The sequence below is a fragment of the Mesoplodon densirostris genome, chromosome 1, assembly GCF_025265405.1.
Source record: "Mesoplodon densirostris isolate mMesDen1 chromosome 1, mMesDen1 primary haplotype, whole genome shotgun sequence".
In the NCBI taxonomy this organism is placed as follows: Eukaryota; Metazoa; Chordata; class Mammalia; order Artiodactyla; family Ziphiidae; genus Mesoplodon; species Mesoplodon densirostris.
Window position 1 is genome coordinate 79,308,864 of NC_082661.1, and position 21,399 is coordinate 79,330,262.

General features: G+C 39.2%; 1 long non-coding RNA gene and 1 pseudogene across 1 annotated transcript in view; both read left to right on the forward strand.

Moving 5' to 3' along the window:
• The window catches only part of LOC132494090 (uncharacterized), a 31,866-nt gene continuing 10,467 nt past the window's right edge, over positions 1-21,399 (forward strand). The window contains exons 1-2 of the long non-coding RNA XR_009533039.1: positions 1-211; positions 3,782-3,928. This is a non-coding gene — a long non-coding RNA (uncharacterized LOC132494090). The remainder of the gene's footprint in view (positions 212-3,781; positions 3,929-21,399) is intronic.
• On the forward strand, positions 18,877-19,980 carry LOC132490611 (periodic tryptophan protein 1 homolog; annotated as a pseudogene).

Here is a 21,399-nt window from a genome sequence, read left to right on the forward strand (position 1 = left end):
TTTCTGTCGCACCTGAGCGTTTTCAGGTCTCGCCTAAGGTCCGGGGCCGCTGGGCGCGCGGCGAGGTCCTGGCGCCCTCTGGCGGGGTCCGCGGACAAGCCCCCTGCCCGGCCCGCCGGCCGCAGACACCGTGTTGGGCTGGGCGTCGCTTCGCAGTCCGTCCCGGGACCGGCCCTGGGGCCTTCCCCTGCGGCTCGGGTTTCGAACTCAGGTAGGCGGCCACCTGTAACCTTCAGGCTCAAAAGCGTCAGTGGTGTGCGCCTCGGAGCCGAAATAAATTGACCTATAAGACACCTCCTCCAGTGGTTCTGATGGCTGCCAAGTTTGAGAACGAGCGGGCCTCGGTCCCAAGACTTTTGTTTTGAGGAGTTAGCTGTTCAGCCGCTAGAAGCGACGCCAAGACTCAATAGTTTGGGGGAAAGACTTAGACTCCAGACTGTTAAAAGGACCTCATATGCTTAGCGGGTGTATACTATATCAGTACAGATCTGTGATTCTCCTCACACCCAGAGCCACTTCCAGATTCATTCTCCAGAGTGCTTGTCGCTCCCATGGTTTTTTTTTTTTTTTTTTTTTTTGCAGTACGCGGGCCTCTCACTGTTGTGGCCTCTCCCATTGCGGAGCACAGGCTCCGGACGCGCAGGCTCAGCGCCCATGGCTCATGGGCCCAGCCGCTCCGCGGTACGTGGGATCCTCCCAGACTGGGGCACGAACCCATGTCCCCTGCATCGGCAGGCGGACTCCCAACCACTGCGCCACCAGGAAAGCCCCCTCCCCTGGTATTTTTTATTCTCTTCCGAATTGGTGCTTAATGCTCATTTGAGCTAGATGTCATGTGTGTAAAATGTTGGGGGAGGAGTCTAAGAGGCTCAAAGTGCCAGTCGCCTTAGGCCTCATCCCCTGGATCCAGACGCCCGAATTACTATTTCCGCTCTGCTTCATCTCTTTCTTGCTTAAGTTTGCTTGTTCTTAACTTTGTCAGGGAAATTGTGCTTTCCCAAGTGTCAAAGGCAACCTAAGGACGTGTTATTTTAGCACTTTACCTGTGAATCTTTTAAGCTGTCCACATTTACCAACAGTAGAGACTAACTAATAATAAATATAATACTGCTACAGTAACAAAATGTCGTGCAGACTTTAAAATCATATTTTTGATGGATATTTAATTTTTTTCAAATTTGATATAATGCTTAGTATGACCCCAATATGTAGATGATTTATATCTCTGAATGATTGGAGGGAAATATAAACACATATGTACTTATCTTTTTGTTATTGGTAATTTAAATTTTCTTTTTTGTGTTTTCCAAGTAAATTTTGGAACATTTATAGTCAGAAATTTTTATTTAAAAAAAAATGGCCTTCTGGAAATGCCTTTGTCTTTTTTAGTCTTCATTAAAGATTGGGAGTAAATTTCAGATCAGAGGTGTCTGAAGTGGGGTGAGTTATATCATAACCCTTGTTCACAGTTAAAATTAAGGCCCCAGGAGCTGGACCATTTGTGTTGACATAGGATACTATAGCTTAAAAAAGAACATTTAACTATAATGGAAACGTTGTAAAGAAGAGAAACATTCAGGGCTAATTTTTTAATTTAATTTTTGTCAAATCACAATTCCTGGGATTGGACAGAGAAAGGAAAGCTCCTCCGTGCTATTATTTTCTCTTTTCTGGGTAAATCACATCTAATTTTCCCGGAGATGTGAGATCACATCCCAGGGACTGGATGGATATTTTTTTTATTATTATTTATTTATTTTATTTTTGTCTGCCTTGGGTCTTCGTTGCTACGCACTGGCTTTTCTCTAGTTGTGGTGAGCGGGGGCTACTCTTCATTGCGGTGAGCGGGCTTCTCACTGCGGTGGCTTCTCTTGTTGCGGAGCATGGGCTCTAGGCGCACGGGCTTCAGTAGTTGTGGTGCACGGGCTCAGTAGTTGTGGCACATGGGCTTAGTTGCTCCGCGGCATGTGGGATCTTCCCAGATCAGGGCTCGAACCTGTGTCCCCTGCATTGGCAGGCAGATTCTTAACCACTACGCCACCAGGGAAGCCCGACTTGATGGATTTTTAAAGAAAGATTTTTTACCAATGTCTTAAGGTAATATGTTCCCTTATTTAATAATATTTGGTAACAGGAAATTATTTATGTCTAATCTTTCTTAAATACGTTTCTTGACCACTCCTCAGTAGTGATTACAAACTTTCCTCCTCTGTCATTCTGTGCTTGAAAATATAACATCTGATGCTTCTATTTTAAAAATAATCAGGATCCAGAAAATGTTTAGCTCTGAGTTTTGCTTTCCTATGCTTTTAGGCTTTTGGCTTTCTCTGTTGACAGAAGCCAACTTTACACTGAAGGAGGCTACTGTGGGTTTCTGTTTAACTCTGCATGTTTATAGCACCAATCACCACACTGAAACTATGTTGTATTATTGTCAGTGCATGAGACAGCAGGACTCAATAAGAGAAAGGAAAGGATTTACAAGAGGATAATGGCATGCTTCTAAGCAAATTCTTTTTTCTCCAGGGTTTTTACTTTTGAGGATTTGAGAGTTCATTTTCTCTTGAAGGAAAAGAAAGAATAATCTCACAATACAGTATTGTACAGAAAAATCAATACATTTTCGTGGTAAATGTTTACTAAGAAATTCTGAAATCATAAAACAGGCTAGAATTAAAAACTAAAACTTCATGTCAATATTAACCCAAATTTGAACTCCTGTTAATGCCTTAAATAGAACATAGCTTTTCCCTTCCTTTTTAAAAATTTCCCAGCTGTGGAGAATCTAATGTGCCACTAAAAATGAGACGAAAGTACAGTTTTATTATTTTCATGAATCTAGTGACCTCTACTCTTACACTACAAATTATTTGAGTTACACTGGATTTGAGACTAACACTGTTTCTCAGAAAATGAGTCATTGGCGGTTTAAGGACTTTTTTGGGGCTTTGTGCATTGTTCCTTAGGGTAAATTGCTGGCCACTCCCAAAGAATCACATGGTATTTTGGTTTTTTTCTCTGAATCTTCCTTTGGTCCTCAGTCTCATGAAATTGGCATCAACAATGCTTACTTTTCCCTAGAGCTGGTGCTTGGAAACAATTCCTTTATTCAGAATAAGCTAATTATGAAGTAGCATCTTATTAAAATAGCAGCCTTTCCCTTTCCTCTTATCCCAAAAGCTCAAAGTGTTTTTCTTTTCCACACAAAAGAGGGGTGAAATAAAATATACCACACAGAATTTTAAAATAATAGATTAAAACATATGCATACAGTCCAATAAGAAGTCAGTAATACATTCCTTTGTTCCCAGCATTTGGCCAAGAAAGAATACCTTGATGGTGATTTCAGTCATAATTTGTGGGCAACTGGAAATTCTAACTCAGTATTTAAGAAGAAATAAATCTGTATCTATAGAACACAGAGTGAATGTAATCATTGTAGGGGAGCTAAGTCAGAATTTAGGTCAACAAGGCATTCATAGGAATGAGGACCATCACTTTTTTCACTTCCTCCTCTTAATTAATTAATACTGATTGGATGGTACATAGTTCATGGTTGTGCTAAGGCTGAGCAGACCAATATCAGCGCTCTTGACAAAACTGTCTTTTTTTTTTTTTTTTTTTTCGGCCACACTGCCCGGCTTGCAGGATCTTAGTTCCCTGGCAGTTAAAGCGCTGAGTCTTAACCACTGGACCACCCAGGGAATTCCCAAAACTGTCTTTTACAGGAATGATTTCTTTTGCAGTTTTGCCTTCATTTAGTCTTTCCCTATATTTTTAGGTTGCAGTGAGTGGCCAAGGAGGCAGCGTTTTCTGGAGTGCTTTCTCATAAGCTTATCTGTGGCTGATACCTGATGAAAACTGAGGAAATAGGAACTACCTCTTGTGGAGGGGAAGCAGGCCTACAGTGGGCCAGGCCCTGTACCAGGTAGGAATTTTCAATATATTATTTTGCTTAGTCTTCACACAAATCCCAAGGAGAGCGTTGTTGCCATTACCATCTTCACAAATGAGGAAACTATTGCCCAAGGTCACATGTTGGCTAAAGGTCAGGATCCCGATCTCTGTCTAGACCTGTCACACTGTTTACAAAGACTTGACAATTCCAGGCCTGTGCCCCTTCTTTGAGTAATATGTTGATCCTTCTGTAAAGGAAAAGATTCTCTGTGTTCCCCTCAGTGTAGACCATGGCTATTGTTATGATGTTATTTAAAGATCTATAAACAAAAATCTTGGTGTATATTTCTTATGTTTATATCTCTTATGAAACCATGGAAACCAACAAATTTACTAATTAAATATAAGAACAACTATAAAGGCAATTCCATCCAAATCAATATTAGTTTGATGTGATAGATTTTATATTTTTTTCCCCCTAAGGACCTCACAACACAAATTTTATACAGCCTGCCACTGTGAAGTTTCAAGTTTGGGTGTCTTAAGTATCACATCAGCATTATATGATGATGCCCACCACTTTTCTCTTTTAGATGTATTGAGAAATCTTAGGACAGTGTCATTTGGCTATCATTAAGTGTCTACAAATAATGTATACACAGAGGATTTTTTAGGGAAGGGGAAACACTCGTATGATTTTTTTCTTTTACTATATATATATATATTTTTATTTTTGGCTGTGTTGGGTCATCATTGCTGCGCACGGACTTTCTTTAGTTGCGGCGAGCAGGGGCTACTCTTCGTTGTGGTGCGTGGGCTTCTCATTGCGGTGGCTTCCCTTGTTGCGAAGCACGGGCTCTAGGCACGCAGACTTCAGTATTTGCAGCACACGGGCTCAGTAGTTGTGGCTTGCGAGCTTTAGAGTGCAGGCTCAGTAGCTGTGGTTCACGGGATTAGTTGCTCCGCCGCATGTGGGATCTTCCCAGACCAGGGCTCAAACCCGTGTCCCCTGCATTGGCAGGTGGATTCTTAACCACTGCGCCACCAGGGAAGTCCCTCTGTGTAATATTATAATGATGGCTCTATGTCATTATACATTTGTCCAAACCCCTAGAATTAGAATGTACAACACCAAGAGTGAACCCTAAGGTAAACTTTAGACTTTGGGTGATTATGATGTGTCAATGTAGGTTCATCCTTGTTAAAAAAAAATGTACCATTCTGATGAGTGATGTTGATAATGGGGAGGTTGTGCGTGTGTGTGAGCAGAAGGTATATGGGAAATCTCTGTACCTCCTTCTCAATTTTGCTGTAAACCTACGTGCTCTAAAAAAATAAAGTCCTTTCAAAAAAAAAGATAAATTCAAAGGAATCTCCCAGAGTATAGAAAAAAAAGTCAAAGATTAAACAACAGTAAGGAAAAGATGTTGATATTTATCAGTCCAAGAGTCCATCATCTGAGCAGTAGGAGTTTCAGAGAGGATAGAGAAAATAGAGAAGATGAAAGTATCTCAGAAGTGAAGACCTGGTGAACAGATTTAAAACAACAACAAAATTCATACAAGACAATATGACTCAGCATTAGAAGGAATGAACTGCTGAGACATGTAATTACGTGGATATACCTGAAAACATGCTGAGTAAAAGGACTTGAAAGAGTAGATACTGTATGGTTTGATTTACATGAAGTTTTAAGTCAGGTCAAACTGATCTGTGGTGACAGAGTGGATTAGTGGTTACCTTGGGTGGAGGGATTGATTGAATTAGTAGGATTTTTGCATGTTTGAAAAATCATTCTGGTGGGAAGAATGACTTGAGGCAATGAGTTGAAGAGCTTATTAGGGACGTATAACTTCTGGGCCTGTGGGACCTGTGAGATCAGTTATCATAAATGTGTTGTGGCACTAATCTGCACATTAGTATACTTTTCCCTAGAGCACCAGCAGCCCAGGTGTAAGAAAATGGAAAAGGATGTTTGGACTAATCCATGGAAAAACGTGTAGCAAAGAGGCAATGCACCAAGGCAACTGAGAATGATTCAAAATAATGGTGACAGGAAGAGATAAAAGGCAGCTGATAGAATAGTAAGGAGTCAGGAGATGCGAGATCACGATGGGGCTGGAAAGTATGTGTAGGGGAAGTGAGGGAGAGGCTGTGGTCAGTGGCGTGCTGGAGTAATCTAGGGGCTGACAAATCCCAGGCAGTTCTTTAGAAGTCTAGACAACATGGAATGAACTCTAAGATGCGCTGTTTAGTGAAAAAGACCAGATACAGGAAGATGTGTATAGTAGGCTACCAGGTAAAAGGGGAGACCATTTATATGTATGTACTTGCATGTTAGTAAGTTATTTCTGGAAAGAAATATAAGAACCTTATAGTATCAGTTGACTCTGGGGAGGAGAGCTAGGTAGCTGGGGGACACAGGAGGGAAGGAGACTTTTCGCTCTCTTCCCTTCTGCTCCTCTTGAATATTGACCCATGTGTATGTTATTACCTATTAAAAATATATAAATAAAAATTTAAAAACAAGGAAAAAGAAAATAGATGTGAGATAATGAATAAAAACAGAACGCAAAGTGAGGTATTCATGCTTCACATATAAAGGTATGCTTCAAATATATATATACACTTAGGCACACATGTGAACCAGTACTAGATGGTAAGAGAAACAAGCCCTATTTGATGTGTTTATTTATTTGTTTATTAGCCACGTGGCATGTGTGATCTTAGTTCCCTGACGGGGATCGAACCTGTGCCCCCTGCAGTGGAAGCACAGGGTCTTAACCACTGGACCACCAGGGAAGTCCCTGATTTGTTTTAGAATAAAGACAAAAATGCTTAAAAAGAAGACAATCAAAAAAGAAAAAAAAAAGCAGATCACTGGACATTCTAGATTATATTATCTAATAGCTAAACACTTAGCCCCTACTATGCTGGTGCTGATCCCAAATTATTAATGCAAAATATGATTCTGAAGAGCCATTGGCACTAAAGTTATTCATGTAGCTTCTTCACAATATATTGTCTATTTCGTCCTTGGTCCTTTATATTCAGTCAGCTTGCTTAGAGTATGCCAGCACATAAAAGCAAGTCTCGTACTTCCCTGGTGACGCGGTGGTTAAGAATCCGCCTGCCAACACTCTATGACATAAATCACAGCAAGATCCTTTTTGACCCACCCCCTAGAGAAATGGAAATAAAAACAAAAATAAACAAATGGGATCTAATGAAACTTCAAAGCTTTTGCACAGCAAAGGAAACCATAAACAGTATGAAAAGACAACCTTCAGAATGGGAGAAAATATTTGCAAATGAAGCAACTGACAAAGGATTAATCTCCAAAATTTATAAGCAGCTCAGGCAGCTCAATAACAAAAAAACAAACAACCCAATCCAAAATGGGCAGAAGACCTAAATAGACATTTCTCCAAAGAAGATATACAGATATACAGATATGAAAGAATGCTCAACATCATTAATCATTAGAGAAATGCAAATCAAAACTACAATGAGATATCATCTCACACCAGTCAGAATGACCATCATCAAAAAATCTAGAAACAATAAATGCTAGAGAGGGTGTGGAGAAAAGGGAACACTCTTGCACTGCTGGTGGGAATGTGAATTGGTACAGCCACTATGGAGAACAGTATGGAGGTTCCTTAAAAAACTAAAAATAGAACTACCATATGACCCAGCAATCCCACTACTGAGCATATACCCTGAGAAAACCATAATTCAAAAAGAGTCATGTACCAAAATATTCATTGCAGCTCTATTTACAATAGCCTGGAGATGGAAACAACCTAAGTGTCCATCATCAGACGAATGGATAAAGAAGATGTGGCACATATATACAATGGAATATTATTCAGCCATAAAAAGAAACAAAATTGAGCTATTTGTAATGAGGTGGATAGACCTAGAGTCTGTCATACAGAGTGAAGTAAGTCAGAAAGAGAAAGACAAACACCGTATGCTAACACATATATGTGGAATTTAAGAAAAAAAAGTCATGAAGAACCTAGGGGTAAAACAGGAATAAAGACACAGACCTACTTGAGAATGGACTTGAGGATATGGGGAGGAGGAAGGGTAAGCTGTGACAAAGTGAGAGAGAGGCATGGACATATATACATTACCAAACGTAAGGTAGATAGTTAGTAGGAAGCAGCCACATAGCACATGGAGATCAGCTCGGTGCTTTGTGACCACCTAGAGGGGTGGGATAGGGAGGGTGGGAGGGAGGGAGACGCAAGAGGGAAGGGATATGGGAACATATGTATATGTATAACTGATTCACTTTGTTATAAAGCAGAAACACACCATTGTGAAGCAATTATACTCCAATAAAGATGTAAAAAAAAAAAAAAAATCCGCCTGCCAATGCAGGGAACACAGGTCCAAGCCCCGGTCCGAGAAGATCCCACATGCCGCAGAGCAACTAAGCCCATGTGCCACAACTACTGAAGCCCGCGCCTCGAGCCCATGCTCCGCAACAAGAGAAGCCACCGCGATGAGAAGCCTGCCCACCTCAACAAAGAGTAGCCTCCGCTCGCTGCAACTAGAGAAAGCCTGGGCGCAACAACAGAGACCCAACGCAGCCAAAAGTAAATAAATAAATAAATATATTTTAAAAAAGAAAAGATTGACCTTGTGGCAATAATTAAAAAAAAAAAAAGCAAGTCTAATACAACATCTAGAATCAGCAATTACACTTTGCCTGATGCCCTGATCCTGTACTCATGTGATGTCACCATGCGGGTTGAGAAGGTTATTATCCATTCAAAACACTAGATAGGCCTGTGAGACCTAAAAGAAGTCACAGATGATCTGATTTTACACCCACATCCCCCCCCACACACACCATCTGTGCTGAAAGACCTACAATCTTTTCATGCCTCAGAATTTGTCAACCATGTGTCTTCCTCACCGTGCATATTCGTCCCTCTTTTACTTCTCACTGCCTTACTTGGTCCTCAAAGGTCTGGTCTCTGCCTCACAACCCAAAGCCTGAAAGCCTGACATTAACTCTAGAGATAAGGAACCTAAGGATGTAGAGGACAATGTGTCTGAGCTCCCAGAGCATCATGGCCATGTTGGTTCTTGTTTCATTTAGAAGTGTACATTCCAACAGAATGGCCAAATAAGCCCAATTTTCTTACCTCAAGAATTCCACCAAGTTTCTCCATCAGGGAGAGCTTTAGCTTGCCCCATGTAGGGGTAGAGTGATATGTAACTAGTTCACCTATACTCCACGCCTGGGCTGAGAAATAAAACAAGCTGCACATGTCTTCCAGACTGAACCAGACTACTCTCCATTTACACAGGACCAGCCACAGAGTAGATGCTCAATGAATGCACTGACTTCAATGGAACCAAAGAATCTATTCCAAGAAGCCACAAATCCATCATCATTCAGCCAATAAAATCAATGTACTGGAAGTTTTTGTTTAAAAGAAGCAATAGGTACCTTAAAACTTTCACTTAGGAAGTCTTCTTTACTAATTTTTTAACCTGAAAGTTGACTGCTTCCTGATTTTTCACACACACACACACACACACACACACACACACACACACACCTTCATTTACTGTATTATCAAGATCAGATTTGCCCAATTAGAAAGTAGAATAGTAAGGAATATCTATAATTAAGAGACTAACAAGAAGAGTTTTTTTTTAAAAAAATCAACCTAACTAGTGTTCCAGGATGAAAGGAACTCAGGGGCTTGCAGAGATATTTGGATTGTATTTTTCCTTTACTTTATAATCAAGTCATGCTAATATAAACCAAAAACATAACTTGAACTAAACATACATTTCACTCATGACTAATTACAAAGCATGCATTTCAAATCAGTGTTGAGCTAATGCTTTTAGAACAATTATTTAATTTTCAGTGTCCAATATCTGTCGAGTAAATCACCAATTTCCATTTCATTCTTATTTAATATAAAAAAATCAAATTAGTATAAAGCTATTTCACAGCTGTCTTTAAATTAAACCATAATCAAGAGCATGCAGCATTTGGGGCTTGCTTTGGCATCTCCAAATCAAACATTCTTTTTGTTCAAATATTAAAGAACAATACGAATAGTTATGTTTTATTTTGAAGTTTTAAGCCTGGCTTCGTAATCTCAGATTTTAACTTGTGATTTTTCACAAGAAACTCAAATATTGAAATGTATGTTTCTAAGGACAGGGGTTGGCTGCAGAGTGGAGCAGAGTATGAAACATAATTATTAGTTTTTAACTGACTTTTGATAATAAGAACAGAATCACCAGCTCAGCTATTACTACATTTTTGTTAATAATCAGTTTTTCTTGCATTAAATCTAAACAGATCTTCTAGTAGCAAATGAAGACCTTCAAAGAAAAATCAACAATCCCATTTTCTAGCAAAATTTATTTACCAGGAAGGTATAGATTTTTCAAACAAATAAATGTTAATAAAGTTTTGCATAATAAATTAACCAAGTTAAATTATCAGGAAATGAGCCTGTTTGGTTCAGTCAAAGACGATTTTTGGTTTTAGTGTCTTTCACTGCTTGATAAAGTGAAGTGACTTACCACGCAGGCAGTGCAGTGTAGCAGAAAAGACTCCACTGGATTAGTCTGGGTTCCAGCCCTGCCTGTATCCTGCCTTGTATGGTAGATTAGATGGATCACTTCAGTTTCTCTGACTGTTGGCTTCATCATTTATAAAATGGGGGAAATACCTGTTCTCCTCCCTAGGGATCATTGTGATGTTTGTGAAAGAATCTTGGAAGAAACCTCACACACATACCCTGTGTAAAGCAAAGGCAATTGGTGAGTGGATTAAAGCCTAGAAATTTCATTGTTTCATTATGTGATGCCTAAACTAACAGACCTTTTTTATAAATAAAAATCTAGAGAACATTCTTATTTAATTCTATCACTTACTGAGCACAAGGTGGGAAACATTATTTTAATATTATTTCTATCTGGGGACTTCTCTGGTGGTCCAGTGGTTGGGACTCTGTGCTTTCACTGCAGGGGGCATGGGTTCGATCCCTGGTTGGGGAACTAGGATCCTGCATGCCAAGCAGCGTGGCCAAAAATATATATATATATTATTGCTATCTGTAGATATATGATGGCTCTAGTTGTAAAACTGGCCTACTACTTTGAGTATATTGTAAAATCATGAGAAATTTTAATATTTGTTGTTTATTGAATGGGATACTCCTTAAAGTTCAATTTGTGTCTATCTAACCTTGGTACTTGAGATGAAAAAGATAAAGCAGGCATTAGTCTGGATTTTGGAGATTTTTCTTTATCAAGAATTGTTATGGCCCTTTTCTTCTTGAAAATAGAAAATAAGGCCCTACTAATATTCAGGGTTCAGACAGTATGTTTTTGCTCAGAATAGATCATGAACCAAAAACAACTCTACAGTGGTCAACACCACCCAATCAGAAGAATGTTTTGATTTATTAAATTAATCTTTGAGAAAGTCAATAGATTCCCCAGCTCCTCTTACTGAGTGAGTTTTTGAAGGAAATAAAGAAGTGAGAGCTAACTGTCCCTCACCCCATTTCTGTTGTAACAGCCTTGGGGAGAAGGAATGAGTGAAGCCTCATTGTGCTCTGATGGGCAGGAGCTAGGGCAAGAACACTGTGTAGGCTCTGACCCCTGCATGTTCACCAGACCTGCTGCACCAGACAGTACACCCTGGGATGGTGCTCTGTGAGCCAATCCAGATAGTCTCTCTCCAGGATAGGAAAGATGAGAACCAGAGAAAAAGACACCAACACCATATCCACTGTAAGTCATGTCCACCCAGAGGGAAAGAAAGCCTAAACTGCGAATCTCCACCCTGGGCTGAGGAAAGCAAAAGAAGATAGACTGAGCCATTTCCATCTCTTCCCTTTTTTTCTCACACCACTATTACTTCTTTTTCTTTTCTAAAGAGCCTTGTGTAAAGGACTGCTTAATATGGTAAATTATGCAGGTGGGCTAGAAAAAAGAGAAAAGGTTGGCCCAGAAGCAATTCTGCAACACCAGTGTTTTCTGTTAATTAGGTTTTAGAACTCTGTTAACTTTAATATACTGTAAATTATATAGATATATGCAACCCCATGTTCACTGAAGCATTACCTAAAATAACCAAGATATGGAAACAACCTAAGTGTCCATCAGTGGATTAGTGGATAAAGAAATTGTGGTATACAGTCAGCCCTCTAATCCACAAGTTCTGCATCCACAAATTCAACCAAACACAGATCAAAAATATTTGAAAAAAAATTCTAGAAAGTTCCAAAAAGCAGAACTTGAATTTGCCTCACTCTGGCAACTATTTACATACATAGCATTTACATTGTACTAGGTATTATAAGTGATCTAGAGATTATCTAAAGTATATGGGAAGCAAATCATAACTACAATGAGGCATCTCCTCACACCGGTCAGCATGGCCATCATCAAAAAATCTACAAACAATAAATTCTGGAGAGAGTGTGGAGAAGAGGAAACCCTTCTACTTTGTAGGTGGGAAATTGGTACAACCACTATGGAGGTTCCTTAAAAAACTAAAAATAGAACTACCATATGATTCTACAATGCCACTCCTGGGCATACACCCAGAGAAAACCATAATTCAAAAAGATAATGCACCTCAATGTTCATAGCACTATTTACAAAAGCCAGGACATGGAAGCAACCTAAATATCCATCAACAGATGAATGGCTAAAGAAGATGTGGTACATATATACAATGGAATATTACTCAGCCATAAAAAAGAATTAAGTAATGACATTTGCAGCAACGTGGATGGAACTAGAGATTGTCATACTGAGTGAAGTACATCAGAAAAGGACAAATATCATATCACTTATATGTGAAATCGAAAAAAATGGTACAAATGAACTTATTTACAAAACAGAAATAGAGTCACCACAGTCTTATGGTTACCAGGGTGGAAAGGGCAGAGGGATAAATTGGGAGATTGGGATTGACATATACACATTACTATATATAAAATAGACAACTAATAAGGACCTACTGCATAGCACGGGGAGCTCTACTCAATACTCCATAATGACATGGGAAAAGAATCTTAAAAAGAGCGGATATATGTATATGTATAACTGATTCACTTTGCTGTACAGCAGAAGGTAACACAACATTGAAATCAACTATACTCCAATAAAAATTTTAAAAAAGAATTAAACACAAATCTCTGGCAGAAGCAAGGTTATCGCATTGTAGTGTTGAATAAAATTGTTATTTAAAAAATAAAGTATATGTTAGGATGTACATAGGTTATATGCAATACTACACAATTTTATATAGGAGACTTGAGCATCCATGGATTTGTTATCCAATGGGAGTTTTGGAACCAGTCTCCCTCGGATACCAAAGGATGACTGTATATATACAATGGAATATTATTCAGCCATTAAAAAAAAGTAAATCTTGCCATTTACGACAACATCAATGAACCCTGAGGACATTATGCTAACTGAAATAAGTCAGACAGAGAAAGACGAATACCATATTGTCTCTCTTATATGTGGAATCTAAAAAACAAAAACAACAAAACAAAAAACCTCATAGAACAGAGAACAGATCAGTGTTGAGATGGGGGGCTGGGGCAGGAGAAATGGGTGAAGGGGGTCAAAAGGTAAAAAGAAAAAAAACAGAATGTCAACTTATCAAAAAAAAGTATTGCCATTAAGGAAAAAGATATATATATATATATACTATAAATTAGAGAAAAAATTAGGTATGTAATTATAAGATATAGCTACCCCTTAGCAAAAGTAGAATACCATATACCATACTATCAATCTCTTAACCACCTACTATACCTATTAACATTTATACCTATTATTATGTTCTATATAAGAATATTGCTAAATGAATCAGAAGTTCTTCTAAAGATTTTGATGTGTTCCTGTTTAAAAGGTTTCAGTAGTCTCTGTCACATTAAAATAACTGTGAAGACACATAAGATAAGTATTTGACACTCATAGCTGACCTAAGCTCAGAAGTTGGGAGGAAGAGTCATGAGCTGTAAGGCTGACAGCAGTGGACTGGGAACATGCCTGGTGGACTCCCTGTATAATGCCATTAGAAATGGGCAGGCACGCCTACCTAAAAATAAAAAGATTCTCCGCTCTCCTTTATTAACTGTTGCCTGGATCAAAAATACAAGAGGGACACCAACCACGAAATGGGGCAGCCATACTTCTAAGTGCAGCTGCCTCTTTCGGAGATAGCTGGGATGCTGGGCCCACTCTGCATCAGGATATTTGGCAATGGCTGGGGACATTTTTAGTTGTCACAGCGTGTGGGGAAGGTGGAACTGGCATCTAAGGGGCAGGGGCCAGAGATGCTGCCAAACATCCTGTGAGGCACAGGACAGCCCCCCACAGCAAAGAATTATCTACCCTCGCATGTCAAGAACACCGAAGTTGAGAGATCCTGCTCTACACCATCAAGACCTCTTCCTACATCGTTGCAGAAATCAAAATTTCTTGAAAACTGACAAAATGAGAGACTGGATGTGGGAACTAATGGTAGTATGAGCACAGGTGGGGAAGACTGTATCAAGGTCTTTGAGTAGTACTAGATGAAAACCAGTAGGAATTAGACGACGAGCTGTGACGAGCTGTGCAAAATCAGCCTGCCATCTAGGTGTAGATCTGAGATGGAAAGTCAACTGTCATCCAAATGAACAGGAAGTGAGGCCAAGGGCAATTCCCATGGTGTTTAGATAGCTCTCATAAGTATATGTAACAAAAATATATCCTCAGATATACCAAGCCTCAAAAGTTATGTCATTTATACACTCTTCTCGGAAAAAAAATTACTTGAGACCTAGCTCCAGATGGCCAAGAATGGATTGACTCAAGAAATGAAAAATAGGGGAAGTTTGGGTAGCAAAACTCAGGAATAAAGTTTAAATATGTGTTGTCAGATTGTACAGCTCAGAGGTAAAGAGTGGCTCTGTAGTACTTCCTTTAACTATTCCTTACCCAATGTAAGGAACTGTTGAGAATCACATCTCCCTCCCTCCCTCCCTTCCTTCCTTCCTTTGTATAGTTCATTTACAATGTTGTGTTAGTTTCAGGAGGACAGCAAAGTGATTCAGTTATACATACATAAATATCTATTTTTTTCAGGTTCTTTTTCCTTATAGGTTATTACAAAACATTGAGTATAGTTCCCTGTGCTATACAGTAGGTCCTTGTTGGTTATCTATTTTATATATAGTAGTGTGTATATGTTAATCCCAAACTCCTAATTTGTCCCTCCTCCCCTTTTTCCCCTTTGGTAACCATAAGTTTGTTTTCTGTGTCTGTGGGTCTATTTCTGTTTTGTATATAAGTTCATTTGCATCATTTTTTTATATAGATTCCACATATAAGCGATATATTTGTCTTTCTTTGTCTGGTTTACTTCACTTAGGATGATAATCTTTAGGTCCATCCATGTTGCTGCAAATGACATTATTTCATTGTCTTTTATAGCTGAGTAATAGCCATTATATAAATATACCACATCTTCTTTATCCATTCCTCTGGCAATGACATTTAGGTTGTTCCCACGTCTTGGCTATTGTAAATAGTGATACTATGAACATTGGGGTGCACATTATCTCTTTGAATTATGGCTTTCTCTGAATATATGTCCAGGAGTGGGATTGCAGGATCATATGGTAACTCTATTAGTTTTTTCAGGAACCTCTATAGTGTTCTCCATAGTGGTGTACTACTTTACATTCCCACCAACAGTGTAGGAGGGTTCCTTTTTCTCCACACCCTCTCCAGCAATTATTATTTGTAGATTTTTTGATGATGGCCATTCTGACTGGTGTGACGTGATACCTTGTTGTAGTTTTGAGTTGCATTTCTCTAGTAATTAGCAATGTTGAACATTTTTTCATGTGCCTATGGGCCATCTGTATGTCTTCTTTGGAGAAATGTGTATCTATATCCTCTGCCCATTTTTTGATTGGGTTGTTTGTATTTTTGATATTGAGCTGTATTCTTTTTTTGGTATATTTTGGAGATTAATCTCTTGTCGGTCACATCATTTGCAAATATTTTCTCCCATTCTGTGTGTTGTCTTTTCGTTTTATGGTTTCCTTTGCTGTGCAAAAGCTCTTAAGTTTATTAGGTCCCATTTGTTTATTTTTGTTTTTATTCCCATTACTCTAGGTGACACATCCAAAAAGACATTGCTGTGATTTATGTCAAAGAATGTTCTGCCTATGTTTTCCTCTAAGAGTTTTATAGTATCTGGTCTTACATTTAGGACTTTAATCCATTTTAAGTTTATTTTGTGTGTGGTGTTAGAGAATGTTCTAATTTCATTCTTTTATATGTAGCTGTCCAGTTTTCCCAGCACCACCTATTGAAGAGACTGTCTTTTCTTCACTGTATACTCTTGCCAACTTTGTCATAGATTAATTAACCATAGGTGTATGGATTTATTTCTGGGCTTTCTATCCTATTCCATTAATCTGTATTTCTGTTTTTGTGCAAGTACTATATTGTTTTGATGACTATGGCTTTGTAGTATAGTCTGAAGTCAGGGAGCCTGATTCCTCCAACTCTGTTTTTGTTTCTCAAGATTGCTTTGACTATTCAGGGTCTTTTGTGTTTCCATACAAATTTAAAAATTATTTGTTCTAGTTCTGTGAAAAATGCCATTGGTAATTCGATAGGGATTGCCTTGAATCTGTAGATTGCTCTGGGTAGTACTATCATTTTGACAACATTGATTCTTCCAGTCCAAGAACACGGTACATCTTTCCATTTGTTTGTGTCATCTTCAGTTTCTTTTATCAGCTTCTTATAGTTTTCAGAGTACAGGTCTTTTGCCTCCTTAGGTAGGTTTATTCCTAGGTATTTTATTCATTTTGATGTGATGGTAAATGGGATTGTTTCCTTAATTTCTCTTTTCTGATCTTTCATTGTTGGTGTATAGAAATGCAACAGATTCCTGTGTATTAATTTTGTATCCTGCAACTTAACTGAATTCATGGATGAGCTCTAGTAGTTTTCTGGTAGCGTCTTTAGGATTTTCTATGTGTATTATCATGTCATCTGCAAACAGTGACAGTTTTACTACTACTTTTCCAATTTTGATTCTTTTTATTTCTTTTCCTTCTCTGATTGCCATGGCTAGGACTTCCAGAAATATGTTGAATAAAAGTCACAAGAGTGGACATCCTTGTCTTGTTCCTGGTCTTAGAGGAAATGGTTTCATGTTTTCACCACTGAGTATGACGTTAGTTGTGGGTTTGTCCTATATGGCCTTTGTTATGTTGAGGTAGTTTCCCTGTATGCCCACTTTCTGGTGAGTTTTTATCATAAATGGATGTTGAATTTTATCAAAAGCTTTTTCTGCATCTATTGAGATGATCTTATAGTTTTCATTCTTCAATTTGTTAATGTGGTGCATCACACTGATTGATTTGCAGATATTGAAAAGTTCTTGCTCTGTACTTCCACTGCAGGGGGCACAGGTTCGATCCCTGGTCAGGGAACTAAGATCCCACAAGCTGGGCAGCATGGCCAAAAAAATAAAAAAATAAAAATAAATAAATTTTAAACGTCCTTGCATCCCTGGGATAAATCCCACTCAGCATGGTGCATGATTCTTTTAATGTATTTTTGAATTCGCTTTGCTAGTATTTTGTTGAGGATTTTTGCGTCTATGTTCATCAGTGGTATTGGCCTGTAATTTTCTTTTTTGTGATATCTTTGTCTGATTTGGTATCAGGGTGATGCTCACCTCGTAGAATGAGTTCAGAAGTGTTCCTTCCTCTGCCATTTTTTGGAATAGTTTCAGAAGGATAGGTGTTAACTCTTCTCTAAATGTTTGGTAGAATTCGTTTGTGAAGCCATCTGGTCCTGAATTTTCATTTGTTGGGAGTTTTTTTTTTTTTTTTTTTGCGGTACGCGGGCCTCTCACGCCGTGGCCTCTCCCGTTGCGGAGCACAGACTCCGGACGCACAGGCTCAGCGGCCATGGCTCATGGGCCCAGCCGCTCCGCAGCATGTGGGATCTTCCCGGACCAGGGCACGAACCCGTGTCCCCTGCATCGGCAGGCGAACTCTCAACCACTGCGCCACCAGGGAAGCCCTGTTGGGAGTTTTTATTTTTTTTATTTATTTATCTTTTTTTTTTGCTGTATGCGGGCCTCTCACTGCTGTGGCCTCTCCCGTTGCGGAGCACAGGCTCCGGACACACAGGCCCCGCGGCCATGGCTCGCGGGCCCAGCCGCTCCGCGGCATGTGGGATCCTCCGGGATCGGGGCACGAACCCGCGTCCCCTGCAGAGGCAGGCGGACTCTCAACCACTGCGCCACCAGGGAGGCCCTGTTGGGAGTTTTTAAATCACAGATTCAATTTCAGTACTTGTAATTAGTCTGCTCATATTTTCTATTTCTTCCTGGTTAAGTCTCGGGAGATTGTACCTTTCTAAGAATCTCTCCATTTCTTCTTTTTAAAAAAAAAAAAAAATTATTACTAGGTTACTTTACACTCTTTTCTTACTAAGATTTTTTTTTTTTTTGGCTGTGTTGTGTCTTTGTTGCTGCACAGGGGGTGTCTCTAGTTGCGGCAAGTGGGGACTGCTCTTGTTCTGGTGTGCGGGCTTCTCACTGCGGTGTCCTCTCCTGCTGCAGAGCATGGGCTCTAGGCCCGTGAGCTTCAGTAGTTGTGGCCCGCAGGCTTCAGAGCGCAGGCTCAGTAGTTGTGGCACATGGGCTCAGTTGCTCCGTGGCATGTGGGATCCTCCTGGACTGCGGCTCGAACCCATGTCCCATGGATTGGCAGGCAAATTCTTAACCACTGTGCCACAAGGGAAGCCCCTGTCCATTTCTTCTACCTAGAAGAATCTGTAGAGCTTAGTAAAAAAGAAGTGAAACATCTCATTGCTGAAGCAAAGGAAAAATTACAAGAAAAAGGTGGCAGTGATGAAGAGGAGACAGGCGATCCTTCAGAAGATGGCATGCAGGGTGCCTGTACCCAGGCCCGACCTCGGGAGCCCATGGAGGATGGTGACCCAGAGGATGACAGGACGCTTGATGATGATGAGCTGGCCGAGTATGACTTAGATAAATATAATGAAGAAGGTGACCCAGATACTGAAACTCTTGGTGAATCTCTTTTGGGTCTTACAGTCTATGGGAGTAATGATCAAGATCCTTATGTTACTCTGAAAGATACGGAGCAGTACGAATGTGAAGTTTTCTTGATTAAGCCCAATGACATTCTCATAGTTTGTGGCAGAGCTGAACAGGACCAATGCAATTTAGAGGTACATGTTTATAATCAAGAAGAAGATTCTTTTTATGTCCACCATGATATCCTGTTGTCTGCATACCTTTTGAGTGTGGAATGGCTGAATTTTGATCCTAGCCCAGATGATTCAACTGGAAATTACATTGCTGTGGGAAACATGACCCCCATTATTGAAGTGTGGGATTTTGATATAGTGGAACTCTTTAGAGCCAGTCTTTACACTTAGAAGTAAGCTATCAAAAAAGAAGAAAAAGAAAGGAAAGATGAATTCCTCAGCAGATGGGCATACCGATGCTGTCCTTGACCTTTCTTGGAATAAGCTGATCAGAAATGTGCTGGCCAGTGCATCAGCTGATAACACTGTTATTCTGTGGGATATGTCCTTGGGGAAAACAGCAGCCAGCCTTGCCATACATACAGACAAGATCCAGACTCTCCAGTTTCACCCATTTGAAGCACAGACTCTGATTTCTGGATCATATGATAAGTCAGTGGCTTTGTATGACTGCCGAAGTCCAGAGGAAAGCCATCAAATGTGGCGATTCAGTGGGCAGATTGAGAGTGACTTGGAATCACTTTTCACCTTGTCATTTTTTGGCCAGTACAGATGATGGTTTTGTGTATAATTTGGATGCACGTTCAGCCAATTCTTACACTTAATGCACACAATGATGAAATTTCTCATCTTGATCTAAGCAGTCAAATCAAGGGCTGTCTTGTGACTGCATCAGCAGACAAGTATGTGAAGATCGGTGTGAAGAATCTGTCCATTTTATTAGAATATAGTTTTTCGTAGTAGACTCTTATGATCCTTGGTATTTTTGTAGTGCCGGTTGTGACTTCTCCTTTTTCATTTCTGATTTGGGCCCTCTCTGTTTTTCTCTTGATGTGTTTGGCTAAAGGTTTATCAATTTTGTTTATCTTTTCAAAGAATCAGCTTTTAGTTTCATTGATCTTTTCTATGGTGTTTTTCATCTCTATTTCATTTATTTCTGCTCTGATCTTTATGATTTCTTTCCTTTAGCTAACTTAGGGTTTTATTTGTTCTTCTTTCTCTAGTTGCTTTAGGTGTAAGGTTAGGTTGTTTATTTGAGATTTTTCTTGTTTCCTGAGGTAAGCTTGTATTGCTATATACATCCCTTAGAACTGCTTTTAGAATTGCTGCATCCCATAGGTTTTGGATCACTGTGTTTTCATTTTCATTTATCTCTAGATATTTTTTGAGTTCTTCTTTGATTTCTTCAATGATCCATGGGTTGTGTAGTAGCATATTGTTTAGCCTCCATGTGTTTGTTTTTTGCAGTTTTTTTCTTGTAGTTGATTTCTAATCTCATAGTGTTGTGGTCAGAAAAGATGCTTGATATGATTTTAGTTTTCTTAAATTTACTGAGGCTTGCTTTGTGGCCCAGCATGTGATCTATCTTGGAGAATGTTCCATCTGCACTTTAAAAGAATATATATTCTGCTGCTTTTGGATGGAATGCTCTATAAATATCAATTAAGTCCATCTGGTCTAATGTGTCATTTAAGGCCTGTGTTTTCTTATTGATTTTCTGTCTGGATGATCTGTCCTTTGATGAAAATGGGTTGTTAAAGTTCCCCACTATTATTGTATAGGTGTCAATTTCTTTTTTTTTTGTCTGTTAACATTTGCCTTATATATTGAGTTGCTCCTATGTTGAGTGCATGTTATTTTCAATTGTTATATCTTCTTGGATTGATCCCTTGATCATTATGTAGTGTCCTTCTTTGTCTCTTGTAACAGTCTTTATTTTAAAGTCTATTTTGTCTGATATGAGTATTGCTACTCCAGGTGTCTTTTGATTTCTATTTGCATGGAATACCTTTTTTTTCATCCCCTCACTTTCAGTCTGTATGTGTGTCTCTAGATCTGAAGTGCCTCTCTTGTAGACAGCATATATACAGGTCTTGTTTTTGTATCCATTCAGCCAGTCTGTGTCTTTTGGTTGGAGCATTTAATCCATTTACATTTGAGGTAATTATCGATATGTATATTCTTGTTGCCATTTTGTTAATTGTTTTGGATTTGTTTTTGTAAGTCTTTTTTATTCCTTTCCTCTTTTATTCTCTTATCCTGTGATTTGATGACTATCTTTAGTATTGTGTTTGGATTCCTTTTTCTTTTGTGTGTGGTGGTATATCTATTATAGATTTTTGGTTTGTGGTCACCATGAGGTTTTGATATAGCAGTCTG